Genomic DNA, 15,894 nt, shown 5'->3' with positions numbered 1-15,894 from the left:
TTGTGGTTGCTGCTGCTGATGCTGCTGGTGGGACGACGAGTGCTCGGACGGGGTGAAATACCAGTCATACTGGTTAAACCTCTCCTGAAAGCTATCTGGACTACGGTAGGGTGATCCGTGAAACGATGACCCGTCAGAGATCTCGATCGGGTGGTTGGGTGTTCCAGACGCTGGCTCCACGGGATCCGTGTCTTCGTCCATGTCGTCAGCGTGGTCACCTGAGAAATGATCCTCAGGTCCAAGTGGGTTATGACCCACAAGTTCAGGGAAGATATTTGCCGGGTTGAATCGGCTCTGGAAGATCGGAGTGGGGTCGCCATACGCGTGGTGCGAGTTTGATCTCTGTAGTGGTATGAAGGCTGGCGGTTGGTTGTCGGGCTCGTTTTCCGATTGGGGCCCAAAGGAATGCTGGTAAGAAGGTGAAGAGCTTAAGGAGACCGATCGCCTCCCTGGTTCAACATAGAGCCTCCACGGCTCTTGTGGACTAGTGCTCATAGTGATGGACGGGGTACGCCTGTGCGAAGGTCCAGCTTCATGATCGTGTCCCGTAACTGGGCCTTTGCCTCGTCCTCGGAGAAATCTTGGCGGCATTCTGACCTGCAAACATTGTTATACCACAACACATATATAAAATAAACCCAAAATAAAATAAAACAAAACAGAGTTTGTCCTATGTTCTTTGTCTAGACTCGGAACTCGAAGAATGTGCAATTTGTGCACTGAGATTAAACACAAAAGGCTAGTGTTTAATTCACTCAGTGTTGGCTCTGATACCAACCTGTCACACCCCTAATTTCCACGTGTCACCGGTGGGCCCGGTGGGGGATTATCATGACGTAGTTGATATCATCATTGTCAAACAACACAAATTATAATGCACAGCGGAAGCAATAAAAATAGATTTACTTCAACCAACAAATGTAATATCTAAGTATCACAAGTAGTCGAAATAGATCCACAGGCGGATCGGAATAAAAGAGGAAATTGTTCAACAGATAAATGCATCCCAAAGCTTGCGAGACTCTATGATGCTAAGGAGAAACCAGCCTATTTCGTGTAGAACCTGCACTTAATCTTTTTGGGGAAAAATACGTCAGTTTATGATGTGTGTAAGATGCAACATATAAAACACATCAATTAAGGCATAAAACTAACCCTTTTTAAGTACTAATGTTGAAAAAAGAGTGTTTTTGTCTTCCTTTTGTATTTTCAGGATGAAATGAGCTCAAAATCACAAAAGAAGCAAAAAGACCACTAATTCTACCATAAATACAAGAAAAGGAACAAAAGTAGACTGCCCGGACCTTCAACGGCACCTCCCAAAGCAAAAAGGAAGAAACAGAGTCTGAACACGCCCCGTGTCCAGCGAACACGGGGGCGTGCCCAGGAAGCAGCAGAAAAGACAAACCAGTAGAAGCTTCCATTGCCCACCACGGGGCCGTGTCCAGCGAGCACGGGGGCGTGGTGAAAGTACAGCAGGCGCATTAATTGTAATTCGCAATTACAATTAATGAGGAGAGAGAGTGTCAGACGGGCACGGGGCCGTGTCCAGCGGACACGGGGCCGTGTCCAGCCTTCTGTTCAGCCTATAAATAGAGGAGCTTGGCTTCATTCTCTCTCATCCCTTGGCACACCACCTCTCTCACACCTCATCCACCACCCACCACCACCATAACACCATCATCCACCACCATCATCCATTGTCCATCGTAGAGTGTGTGAGTCGTCTCGGGATCCAAGATTGATCGTAAGAGTTCTTGACAATCAAGGCCATGTTTGCCTAAGTCTCTTACATCACTTGGTGAAGACAAGTGTTTAGTATAATACTTTTTATTTTTAATCTTTTGCACTTTTTATTTGGTTTTGTATTAATGACTTTAATAACTAGTTACTTATGTTGAAGGTGATCTTTCCTTATCGTTTGTCCGTGGTGTCTTGGCGTTATTTTACTGTCTATATAAAATAAAAGATTTTCACCATTCATATCTCCACGGTATATATGGAGGTATGTTGGCTACCTGGTCGGGGGTTAAGGGAACGGTTTGGTAAAGGTCTTGCCCTTGTTCAGCGTTTAGAGGTCCTGCTTGGGACCTGGGTCAAATTTAGTAGGATCTCCTTCAATGCCCATAGGTATTGGATGGCGGGGATCCAAACTCTTTGACCCCCTCATAAGTTAACTACTATTAATACTATAACCCGGCTATTTAGGACTGTATCCCTGCTGACTCAGACTACTTAGCCGAGGGTAACGTCACCGCCAGAAGCGGGGCCTACCATAATTTGCATTAATAACTTAATTCATTATCTTTCAATAATCCGACCCTTTAGGATTGTATCCTTGCTGACTCAAACTACTGGGTTGAGGGTAACGTCGCCTTCAAAAGAGGGGCCTACTACAATAACTAAGATAATCTCTTAAACAAGTGCAAAAGTGCGAAAATAATCAAAGGTTATACTAATACACGTGTCGGATCCAAGTGATTCATCTTGTCTATCTGTTTTTATTTTATTTTTATTTTCAGCATTTAGTTAGTTTTTATTTTTCTTAGTTTAAAATATTTTTCTAACCTTTTTGATTTGATTAGACGTTGAGGATAAACCGGTACTAAAAGCTCTTGTGTCCTTGGACGACCTCGGTATCTTACCAACACTATACTACGTCCACGATGGGTGCACTTGCCCATATGTGTGTTTAGTGTTAGTGAATATCGTGTTTTATAAATTTAAAACTTGGCTAAAAGTGTAAAAAGGGCTTAAATACTCATCAAAATAATATTACACCTAACAAACATCAAGTTTTTGGCGCCGTTGCCGGGGACACAAGGATTTTAAGAAAGTTAGGAATCAACGGCCTAATCGTATTTTTATTTTTCTTTAATTTTTTAGGATTTTTTTTCTTAGATTTTTAGCTTCTGCAGAGCTCAGCACGGGGCCGTGCCTGGTCGGACACGGGCCGTGCTCAGCAAAGTTACTGGCAGTTTTTGTTTTTCAAGTTACAGAAGGCTGACCACGGGGCCGTGCCGGTGCAACACGGGGCCGTGTCCAACTTCCAGTAACTGGGATCTGGAAAACAATCACTGTATTTCCGACCACGGGGCCGTGTTCGCTCAACACGGGGCCGTGGTGAACCTTCTGACCGACATTCTTTTTTTGTTTTTATTGCAGGACTTGGAACCCGACACCATCCTCACGTAGTGTATGAGCTCCAGTTCCAATAAAGACATAAAAGAACCGCTAGAAGAACCCGAACGCTTTCTCAGAAAAAGGTTAAAAGCCAAAAACCAAGAGAAGGTTTCGGGTGATCCACCCCCAATGGCGGACCAACGTACCCTTATGGATTATCTACGGCCCACCGTAGGTAATCTAGGCGCCGCTATCAATGCTCCGAATGTCGAAGCCAATAACTTCGAGCTTCGACCGCATTTGATACAAATGCTCCAAAACTCCGCAACCTTCCACGGGCTTGCGGACGAGGATCCTCATCTACATATAACTAATTTCTTAGAAATATGTGATACCTTTCGGATCAATGGAGCATCAAACGACGCCATACGCCTCCGTATGTTTCCGTTCTCACTAAAAGACCGAGCGAAAGCTTGGCTCAACACCCTCCCAGCTGGATCGGTAAACACCTGGGATGAACTAGCCCAAAAGTTTCTATATAAGTATTTCCCTCCTTCCAAAACTGCTAAATTAATGGCTGAAATTAACACATACTCACAAGAGGACGGGGAATCCTTATATGAAACATGGGAAAGGTTCAAGGAGCTATTACGCAAGTGTCCCCATCATGGCCTCGCAATATGGCAACAAGTATCCACTTTCTACAATGGATTGTTGCCACACACTAGGCAGACACTTGATTCTAGCTCCGGGGGACTTTTAGGTAATCGACGCCCACACGAAATATATAATCAAATTGAGGAAATTGCTCAAACCAATTTTCAATGGCACACTCCCCGGGGAAATAAGTCTATCGCCCCGGGCGCCCATAAGGTCGACGAAAGCACCTCTTTACAAGCCCAAATCGAGGCCCTTTCTTCAAAAATAAAAAAATTAGAAATGACAAAAACAGTCTCGGTTATGGCTTGTGAAGGGTGTGGTGGGTCACATGAAAATTGGAGTTGCATGAAAGAAACGGACGATCAACAAGAAATGGTAAACTACATTGATAATAGACCTAGGCCGTCGGGTCCTCCAACGGGAACTTACAACCAAGGATGGCGAAACCACCCAAACCTTGGTTGGAGGGAAACCGGCAATAGTAGTAACCAACAAACCCAACGAACAAACTTTCAGCAATCAAGAAATGAGTCACAAAATTTCACTCAACAACAAGGTGGACGAGAAAGGCTCGAAGATACTATATCTCGCCTCGTCTCCGACACTGATAAGAAAAACTCGGAAAGATTTCTACAATTAGAATCTAATTTTAGGAATCAACAAGCTAGCATTCAAAACATAGAAAAACAAATAAATCAACTAGCACAAAATTTTTCCGAGAGACTGCAAGGCGCATTACCTAGCAATACCGAAACAAACCCAAAGGCGCAAGTTCACCTCATCACACTACGAAACCGCACCGTAGGGCCTGCAGAAGTACCTCCACCAACGGAAGAAACAATGCCAACACATCTGCAGGAAAAGAACTCTCCCCCATCACCAGAACCTACCAAGGCTCCTCGAGTTCCATACCCCGGTAGGTTAATTCGTCAAAAAACCAATGAGCAATTCGCAAAATTCGAAAGTTTGTTAAAACAATTGCATGTCAATATTCCTTTTATCGAAGTCCTAACCCAAATGCCCAAATACTCTAAATTTATGAGGGACTTCCTTACACATAAAAAGAAAATTGAAAATTTGCAATTAGTTAATTTAGGCGAAGAATGCTCTGCCCTCGTACTCAATAAACTACCCCAAAAGAAAATCGATCCCGGAAGTTTCACGATTCCATGTTCAATAGGGGAATCACCCGTTCGCAATGCCTTGGCCGACTTAGGGGCTAGCATTAACCTCATGCCCTCATCAATGTTCAAAAGGCTTGGCTTGGGAACCACGAGCCCTACAAAAATAAGCATACAACTCGCTGATCGATCAGTCAAGTTCCCACAAGGTGTCATCGAGAATGTCTTGGTAAGGGTAAGCAAATTCGTTTATCCCGTTGACTTTGTCATACTCGACATGGAGGAAGACACCGAGGTCCCCCTTATCCTAGGGAGACCCTTCCTTGCCACAGCACAAGCAGTGGTAGACATGAATGAAGGGACACTGACTTTGAGGTATGGGGACGATGAGGTGAAGTTCGGAGTTGGGAAGAAAATAGAGGACGACGACCCAGTCAATTACATGAAGGTTATTGATTCAAGCTTGGATGCCGCTCTCCGACGGTGTAACTTGGGAAGCAAGGCACTCCACTCAGAAGATATATGACCAGAAATCGGGTCTAGCCAAGGACCCTTATAAACGTGGCGCACCACGGAGGCATTCCGCGGATCTATCCTTAGTTTAGTTTAGTTTAATCTTTTAATTTTTGCAGAATAAAACACACTCATGGTGGTAATGGATGAAAAAGGGAACGAGAAAAAATGGAACCATGCACGAAGAACAGAGCAACCAGACAAAAATCTCCATTACAGAAGGCTCAACACGGGTCGTGCCCAACCAACACGGCCCCGTGCTGAGCCCCTGCAGAAAAATCACCCAGTTCAGGTAACTGGACACGGGCCGTGTTCAGCGGACACGCCCCCCGTGTCCAGGCTTCTGTTTCAATTCTGTAATTTTTGTTACTGGCACTTGACCACGGGGCCGTGCCCGGTGAACACGGGGCCGTGTCCAGGATGCCAGTAACAAAAATCTTTGTTTTTTAACATACTTTTATGCATTCTAATCAACCAAAAATATTATTTTTGGACACATTGAGGACAATGTGTAATTTAAGTGTGGGGGGATGCTAAAACCTTGAAATTTTGCAAAATCCTAAACACAAGCCTTACACAAAACTCTATTGGAACCGCTAAACACCCCAAATTTTTTTAAAAACTTTTTCATTTTTTTTATTTACTTGTCTTAGTTTAAGTTGGGAAGAACAAGTTCTAAAAAAAAGGTTATATTTTTACAAGTTTACAACCGATAGCGTCGTGATAAAAAAGGAACCAACATAAGAAAATTATGAAACGGCATAACAAGCCTAGTTTAAAATTCGATTATATATGCTTGGTCACATTAAAAACCCATTCCCACAAAAGTGAGTTTTGAGCCTTTATTGAGCATAAAAATACACATATTTAGATTAAATGCTCATTTTTCGTTTCTTGTGTGAATAGCCGCTCGGTCCTTACAAATCTAGAACTTGCCACGACGATACATTCCCGGTCCTTACCAACTTAAACCCAAGTAAGTAAATGATGGAGGCATTAGGACTAACTATTTTTTTCAAAACCATTATTTTTCATTTTTTTTACCTACCCAAAATCCCCCTAGAAAACCCCTTTGAGCCTAAACCTTTCATTTCATTACCCCAAAAACCCTTTCTACCCACCAAAAACCTTTTTATTTATTTTTTTAGTAACAAGTTCGCTTTTTCGTAAACTCACCTTTTTATGTGACTAAAAAAAAATGATGATGAAGTCAAAAACAAACAAAAGCTATAAAAGCTTGTTTGGAGAAATACTTCAAAATAAAAAGTCACTAAAAATAAGGTACTTCACGAAAACCGACGCTTGTTACGATTTTTCGCCCTTTTTACTAACCACTAACCAACCACCCACCTTTAAACCCAAGCCTTCACCCTAAAAAAAAAAAAAAAAAAAAAAAAGTCCTCTTGATATTTACAAAGGTAAAAAGTTAAAAAGGAGGAGGATTGATTGCTTGGCAAGCCTATGGAAAGACGTAAGTTCCGTGCCGCTCTCGAGTGATTCACTAAAATATACACCTTCGGCCGAGTGTTGAGTGATCTCCCGTGAGGTATGTGAACTTGTATATAAATGGAATTTTAATAAGGCATGCTATGCCCAAATAAGTAATTTATCTTATGAAAAGTTCAAAATAAATCATAACGAATAGGATTGTAAATAAATAAAAATAAAGCCTATAAAAAACCTTGGATTCCCGACACTCTAGGACAAGCTAAAAAACTTCTCTTCTACCTATTCCATTTGGGAGTGTAAGCCACATTTAAAGAGTTTTGCTTGAGGACAAGCAAAAGTTCAAGTGTGGGGGTATTTGATGTGTGTAAAATGCAACATATAAAACACATCAATTAAGGCATAAAACTAACCCTTTTTAAGTACTAATGTTGGAAAAAGAGTGTTTTTGTCTTCCTTTTGTATTTTCAGGATGAAATGAGCTCGAAATCACAAAAGAAGCAAAAAGACAACTAATTCTACCATAAATACAAGAAAAGGAACAAAAGTAGACTGCCCGGACCTTCAACGGCACCTCCCAAAGCAAAAAGGAAGAAACAGAGTCTGAACACGCCCCGTGTCCAGCGAACACGGGGGCGTGCCCAGGAAGCAGCAGAAAAGACAAACCAGTAGAAGCTTCCATTGCCCACCACGGGGCCGTGTCCAGCGAGCACGGGGGCGTGGTGAAAGTACAGCAGGCGCATTAATTGTAATTCGCAATTACAATTAATGAGGAGAGAGAGTGTCAGGCGGGCACGGGGCCGTGTCCAGCGGACACGGGGCCGTGTCCAGCCTTCTGTTCAGCCTATAAATAGAGGAGCTTGGCTTCATTCTCTCTCATCCCTTGGCACACCACCTCTCTCACACCTCATCCACCACCCACCACCACCATAACACCATCATCCACCACCATCATCCATTGTCCATCGTAGAGTGTGTGAGTCGTCTCGGGATCCAAGATTGATCGTAAGAGTTCTTGACAATCAAGGCCATGTTTGCCTAAGTCTCTTACATCACTTGGTGAAGACAAGTGTTTAGTATAATACTTTTTATTTTTAATCTTTTGCACTTTTTATTTGGTTTTGTATTAATGACTTTAATAACTAGTTACTTATGTTGAAGGTGATCTTTTCTTATCGTTTGTCCGTGGTGTCTTGGCGTTATTTTACTGTCTATATAAAATAAAAGATTTTCACCATTCATATCTCCACGGTCTATATGGAGGTATGTTGGCTACCTGGTCGGGGGTTAAGGGAACGGTTTGGTAAAGGTCTTGCCCTTGTTCAGCGTTTAGAGGTCCTGCTTGGGACCTGGGTCAAATTTAGTAGGATCTCCTTCAATGCCCATAGGTATTGGATGGCGGGGATCCAAACTCTTTGACCCCCTCATAAGTTAACTACTATTAATACTATAACCCGGCTATTTAGGACTGTATCCCTGCTGACTCAGACTACTTAGCCGAGGGTAACGTCACCGCCAGAAGCGGAGCCTACCATAATTTGCATTAATAACTTAATTCATTATCTTTCAATAATCCGACCCTTTAGGATTGTATCCTTGCTGACTCAAACTACTGGGTTGAGGGTAACGTCGCCTTCAAAAGAGGGGCCTACTACAATAACTAAGATAATCTCTTAAACAAGTGCAAAAGTGCGAAAATAATCAAAGGTTATACTAATACACGTGTCGGATCCAAGTGATTCATCTTGTCTATCTGTTTTTATTTTATTTTTATTTTTAGCATTTAGTTAGTTTTTATTTTTCTTAGTTTAAAATATTTTTCTAACCTTTTTGATTTGATTAGACGTTGAGGATAAACCGGTACTAAAAGCTCTTGTGTCCTTGGACGACCTCGGTATCTTACCAACACTATACTACGTCCACGATGGGTGCACTTGCCCATATGTGTGTTTAGTGTTAGTGAATATCGTGTTTTATAAATTTAAAACTTGGCTAAAAGTGTAAAAAGGGCTTAAATACTTATCAAAATAATATTACACCTAACGCACATCAGTTTACACTGGTAAATACAATTTAACTGACTCATTTTGAAAACATTTAGAAAATTGATTTGAATGCACAAGGCATAAAACTTTTTATAACTTGGGAATAATTAATCAAAGTTAAACTTGTAAAAGAATTACATGTTCGTTATGCGTTCAGTCGCCCGGGTCGTGCCGGGTTTAAGGTTAATTGACACACCACTCAGTATAAATCCGCGGCGGAAAGCCAACGTTTATACCTTAATAAATATGGACACATTACCGGGTGTACGCCTACACCCGGGTGTCAAAGTCGTGGCCATTTCTTAAAATGATGCCAAGGATATCCGGGACATGGTCATTAAACTCCCAAAGGCGTAAAACAAACAAAACTAGTTTTCGAACGGGTCACATTGATAATACCCAACTACTAATGAGTTAGGGTCAATTGCCCGACCAAGCGGTATTTTATATACCGTACCCCCAAGCCCATATAAGGGAAAATAAGTTAAAGTATTTACCTGAGCAAGTATAAACCACAAAAGCAAATGCAAGTGTCTTTTACTGGGCTCCTATTCTGGAACGAAGGTTTATAATAATCTATTAGAATCCTAACGGGTCTTTAAACATAGCCTAGGCTTAGACCGGTTAGTTTCGAAGGATAAATACGGTTTAATCGCGAGGAAGGCGAAAACCGGGAAAGAATGTGACTTAGACCCCACAAGCTTGGATACTTGTATAACATGGGTAAACTAAACACATTCTGAATTTAGAGACTAAGATGATACGGTTTGACCCGTTTCGGCTAATGTGCGTAAACTAGTTACATAAGCCGATCCGAACGCGAAAGTGCGTAACGGGCAACCATATAAGTCATATACAAGTTTCCTGAAATTATATGCACCAAATATGTTGTAATATCAGTAAGACATGTCCTATTATGCCCCAAATGATTTTCAACTCAAATTACGCCTTATAAGGGCATTTTGGTAATTTCACATAAGCTAAAAAGGTCAAAACGGGAAATCTGAGTTCTCAACTTTAGTTTACTGCTATAATATGAAATTTTACTAAGTATATTAGTAGGTATCAAACCTTATGTATATAAACTAGTTTTAACATATACTATGTCGTAAAAATGCCTAAAAAGACGATTTGGAGCCATTTCCAGGTTTTAAAAGAAAAGCTGATATTTTTATAATTCAGAAGGCTCAAAATAACATATTTAACATAATAAATCAGTAGAAAAAGGTTTGGGGTCAAAAGGTTTTGTAAAACTCATTATATAGCCAAAAAAAGGGCAAAACCGGCATAAACCGAAATAAGCTTAAAACTTTAAGTTATGCTCAGCCTAAAAATAAATAAAAATCTTTAAAATTCCCAAAATATTATTATATAACAGTGGGTATAAAGTTTTGATATAAAATTTGGGTTTAGGTAGGTTATATGTTAATTACGCTAACTATTTATTAAGAAAGCTTCTAATTACGCTAATGAGCATAACTCTCAATCTAGACCTCAAACTGATGTCAAATTTTGGGGACAAGTTTGTAATTCAGTAACTAAGATGTCTACCCTTTTATATTTTCAAAATCATGATTTATGGACATTTGGGCATAATGGTCAACATATGGGCATTTAACGGAAACATGCATATGAACAAGATATCTAATGAACCAAGTCGTGTAATCACAGGAGGATATACTAACATGTTATTAGGTCCAAAAGAAGCTCTAAGGCAATCTTAATCATGACTAAAACGGGTCAGAACTGAAAGTCAAAGCGAAAGTCAAACTATGCGACTTTCGGTTCCAAACCGGGTCTAAACAGAAAATTGTCGAGTTGAACGTGTTGGATCATGTTCTTACATTATTTACCAAGTTATATTGATGATAAAACAGGTTGCATGCATCCTACATTGCTAATTATAAGTTAATTCGGATTTAAGCATTCTGTTGACTTTTTAAAGTTAGCTTTGACTCGACAATTGACATGCTTAGAGTGGGAATCTGAAAATACCCTTTTAAGGGTTTGTTACCCACATAATTACCTACTTAAAGGTATCTTTAATTCGTGATTTGACAGAGCACATTTTAATTAATCACGATGTCAAACCTTAATTACGACGGTTTGACTTTTAGCTAATTAACTAAGCTAAAATGGATTAAGGGAGGTTAGGGTCACTTACAAGAGTCCTAAGAAGGATTAGAGACTTAAAGAAAGTTGGTTGCTGTCCAGGAAAGCTTCAGAGAGTCTTGAACCAAAGTCCCCAAATGAGCAAATGAAATGGTCACCACCTCAAGCTCTTATATAGTGAACTACAAGGTCCAAGATCATGCCAAGCTAGCCTAGAATGGTTACAAGATCAACCCAAGTGTCCCTAATAGGCTAAATACTGCCTAGCAAGTCCCTGGTTTCGAAAACCATTCATCTAAGTCGGTGTAACAGGCTGAACAAGCAGCTGTCCAAAATCTGCTGCCAGCGACGGTCTTACGGACCGTAAGCTTGAGGCCTTGCGGTCCGTAAGCACCTCTTGCGGACCGTAAGCTAAAATGGCTACGGTCCGTAACCAACCTTGCTGAAAACGCCCAGGTACCCTCCTTACGGACCGTAAGCCCAGGACCTTGCGGTCCGTAACCGATGGTCAGAGGACAAAAATTTTTTAAATCTTCAAGTCTTGACCATGCAACCTCGTGGATTCCGAACCTCATGCTAACTTTTTCAGATGTGGGACCATTTTGCTCAGCCATTGCATGCCTAGCATGCTCTTACAATTTTGGCCTCTTGTAAAGGTTTAATTTGACGGAAACTTCAAAGTTTCAAGTCTTGGATCCTCTTAAGGTTGAACAAACTAAATAATCATTTTTGATTCCCAAATACAAGGATTTTATTTAGCATTCTCAGTAGTAACAAGCCTACTAATCCGAAGTCCTTAATAAAGATGGAACTTTATTTATTTGGAAACAACCGGTTATCATATAAGATGATTATCAAATGATTTAAGGATCTTGGGATTTATAAAAATTCGGGTCGCTCAGAGGTGATTTAATAACATGTCGCCCTTGGGTCGTTCAGAGGTATTTTAAATAACACGACGCCCCTTTTTATTAAAATCCTACCAATCATCTTTTTATTTAATCCGGTTTTTCTGACACGTCTGTCTCTCATGACACGTGTCTTTATTTCAATGGACAGGAATTTTCGAGGTGTTACAGTTCATGACTGAATGTTATTAAACAGTTCTTAAATTTTAAGTCATGAATCCTATTTTCACAAAACCTATGTATCTCACAAGCATTTTTATGCTGACGTACCTATTTTCACATGTGTTTTCAGGAGCTTTTGCGTAGGACGATGATCATGACACTAGGGCGGACCTGTGCCTTAGAGACATAAAATGAAGATAGCTTAGTTTAACTATGTTTTGTACTCTTGGTTTTTATGTTTAAGACAATGTTACTCTATTGTTGATATTAAATAAAACGTAACTTTGTATGCCATGGTTGTGAAACAATTAATTCTGTTACAACACTCCCTGACGTTTCCGCCATGTTTGGTTGTTCCACGTGGTCGGGGTGTGACATGTTAAAGGTAAAAAAAGACAACCAATTTATAGAGGTTTAAGTGAATGTTAACTAATCCACTCCACGTCATCTCCCTGATTCTCTAATCAAGAGTTGCTCCACTAAACGTCTCTGTTAAACGGAAGAGATCATCGATACAAACTTCTAACTAGGCCAAGGTAGTGATCACCTTCTTCAATACCATTATGTCAAGATAGTGTGTCTTTACAATCCTTCATTAATCCAAGGTAGTGAATACCTTCTTCAACATACCATATCAAGACAGTGTGTCTTTACACTTTAACCAACATTCACTATATCAACACAGTGAACTTCCTCACAACACTAGGTGAAGATAATGTTTTCACTCACCACACTATATCAAGATATTGTTTATAATAATCACCAATGAATAGTGAGCCCTCTCACAAATAATTCACTCTAACAAGCTAGTGATAATCTTACAATTATAAGAAATTGAATAATTAAGTTGAAACACAACTTTTTCTTTTTCTTCTTGATCTTTGATCTTCAAAATCTTCTTGATTGAATGTGGAAATATCAATGAACTAAAGAGATATTGATTGAATACGTATTTGAGAAGTTTATGAGAAACAGGGCGGGTGAAAAAAGGTTGGGGAACTTGCATTTATAGGCAGTGCAGAAGAAATAAGGAAACAAAATCTGCAATGGTCATGGTCAATGACACGATTAATCCATCGAACATGGGACATCCTAATACGTCATTTTACACATTTTGAATTCTTAAATGTTGTGTAACATCCATATTTGAGTTCCAGCACCTTTTGGACGGTAATACCTCTGAATTTTAAGTCTTGCAAGCAACCTAATGACATCCATCAAGAGTGTTGTCAACTTTTAAAGCATGGTGCACATTTGGTAAACATGGCTGCTTTCTTTCCATTTATAGTATGGTTTAGTCTCCCACCATGATTTCATCCTACAAATGGAAATTCTTCAACTAGTTTGATTCCTTTGAGATTTTACTTGTTATGGTTGAAAGAACCTTGATTAATTACCTATTAATCAATCCTTGTTTAATCATCTTTCTATTCCCTATTAAATTCGCTTGGTGTTTAAGCTTTATTCTTTGTATATTGTGATTGGTATTCTATCAATGATTTTTGTTGACATGTATCTTCACTTCATTCATCACATTTATGTCTTCGTTCTTCAATCTTTACACGTGATAGTCTTTGAAGATATATTACTTGGTGGTGATTGTACTTGTTGGATATGCGCACTTGATGATTCATTAACTGTTAAATGTTAAGTGACATGTGTGTGGTATATGCACATCCTTAATCAACAACCATTAACACAAGCTATAAATTTCTAACATCATCAAAACAAAGGGTCATTTAGGTCTTTTAACAAATTCATAATTAGGCTTTAAGTGTTGTTTTCCCAACACTTTAACTTAAATCTTTTCTAGTTCTACAAATGTTTACATATCACAAAATAAATAAATAAACATTACTAACAATTTACAAATACAACCCCTTTAACTTGTAATTAAATTAGTAATTGCGGCCTGTGTTAATATTAACAAATATAAGTTCATTACTCTACATACAAATTAGAAATGAAAATGAAAGAAAAAGTGATGTACAAGTTAGGATCGTAAACTTCTTAAAGCTAAGTTGCTTATGGATGAAATGTAACCATGTGTCATGGTGTGAGATGTAAGCCTTATCAACAAGATACTGATTTAGCCCTTTTTAAGGCTATAAAATGAAGGAATAATGGATTTTAATAATTTCAACTATTAGTCGTTGGCCGGCAACAATCTCAACTTAAAAAATAACTAGTGATGGTCTCACATTTCCACATATTGTAAACCAATGGATCAAGAATAACAAAGAATGATCTCTTCCGAGTGTAGAGGTATGCCATCGATTTTAGTAATAGATCACAAATGCATTTAGATTGGGATAGAAATAGGCATTTGGTGTGAGAGATGACTTTAACACCTAAGAAGTAAGAGAGAGATCTAAGATCTTTTAGGGAAAATGGAGTAGCGAGACTAGTGGTGAATTTATTGATTAGAGGGGATTTTACTCCGATAATTATGATGTCATCGACATATACGAGAAGAAAAATGAGTGTTTGTAGAGTGATTAACAAAGAGAGACGGATATGAGATGGTTGGTTTGAAGCCAACCGATAGAAGATAGGATTTGAGTTCTTCATATCAAGCTTGTGAGGACGAAGTCTATTATAAATAGCCTTATTGAGCTTGCATACATTAATTGAGTAAAGATGGATTAATGTTAAAGTTTAAGAAATACAGTTATTTAGGGTTTTTTTAAGTTTATTCGAATTGAATAAGTAAAATTTCGGGCAAATTCGAATAACTTAATTCGAGTTATGCTACCTAACAAACACTCAAACACCCCTTTCTCAAAATCTGTCATCTTCATTGGCATTTACTCATGCTCACACTTCTCCAACATACCCCCTCTCGTGTCTCCCCTGGAATGGCTTGATAGGAATCCGAAGTGAAAATATAATGGTTGTTCTCACGTTTATAATGATGTTCGTATCTTTTTAATCATATTTAAGAAAATGCATTTAATCACTTAAGAGAACTAAATCATCTATATATCGAAATAATTAATTTAAAAAAACAAAGACCCACACCACAATGTGTCAGTCATATTTAAAAAAATGCATTTAATGACTGAAGAGAACTAAATCATCAATAAATGCATTTACTCACAGAAGAGAACTAAATCATTAATATGTAGAAATAACAATTAAAATAATAAAGCGTCATACACCCCAAAATCTTAGTTTCACATCCTATATACGGGCCATATAACATTATATTAATCGTATAGGCCCGTATTAGAATAATATGACATAACAAATATCGGGCCGTATAATGTTAGGTGCGTGTATAGATGGATAAAAAATATCAGGTCGTATAAAATTATATGAGGTTTGAGTCGTATAACATTATATTAATCGTATAGTATTCTATACGGGTCGTATAATGTTATACGGCCCGTATACATGGAGACAAAAATACCATTCTCTAACATTTTTTTTGCAACAATTAGTTGTACGACCAGTTTAACTCTATACGGATTATATACATACAGAGGTGTAAAATAAAATTTTAGAGGCCTGAGAATAGCAGTAGCAGCTAAGAAAAGTAAAGGAAAAAAGAAGCAAAGACCCACACGACAATGTGTCATTTTAGATAAGGAAAAAAGAAACAAAGACAAACACGACAATGTGTTATGTGTCATTTTGGATCCATATTACTTTCTTTTTCATCAAACAACACACACGAGCAAATTGCCATGATTCGGTACTCCCACCAACTTAACTAATCTACCATCTCTTCATCATCATTCATCACCCACACCAAACAATCTGGACCCTTCATCTTAATCCACGTGTAAACTCCTAAGTGGA

The 15,894-nt window shown here is 38.9% G+C and overlaps 1 non-coding gene across 1 annotated transcript; it reads right to left on the bottom strand.

The window, feature by feature from the left end:
* Positions 1-3,690: 3,690 nt before the first annotated feature.
* On the bottom strand, positions 3,691-3,797 carry LOC118485197. Its single transcript, XR_004875502.1, has one exon. It is a non-coding gene; the product is annotated as a small nucleolar RNA R71 (small nucleolar RNA).
* Positions 3,798-15,894: the final 12,097 nt, after the last annotated feature.

Source organism: Helianthus annuus, chromosome 12, assembly GCF_002127325.2.
Source record: "Helianthus annuus cultivar XRQ/B chromosome 12, HanXRQr2.0-SUNRISE, whole genome shotgun sequence".
NCBI lineage: Eukaryota > Viridiplantae > Streptophyta > Magnoliopsida > Asterales > Asteraceae > Helianthus > Helianthus annuus.
The sequence above is the reverse complement of the archived record's forward strand: the minus strand, read 5'-3'. Positions and strand labels throughout refer to the sequence as shown.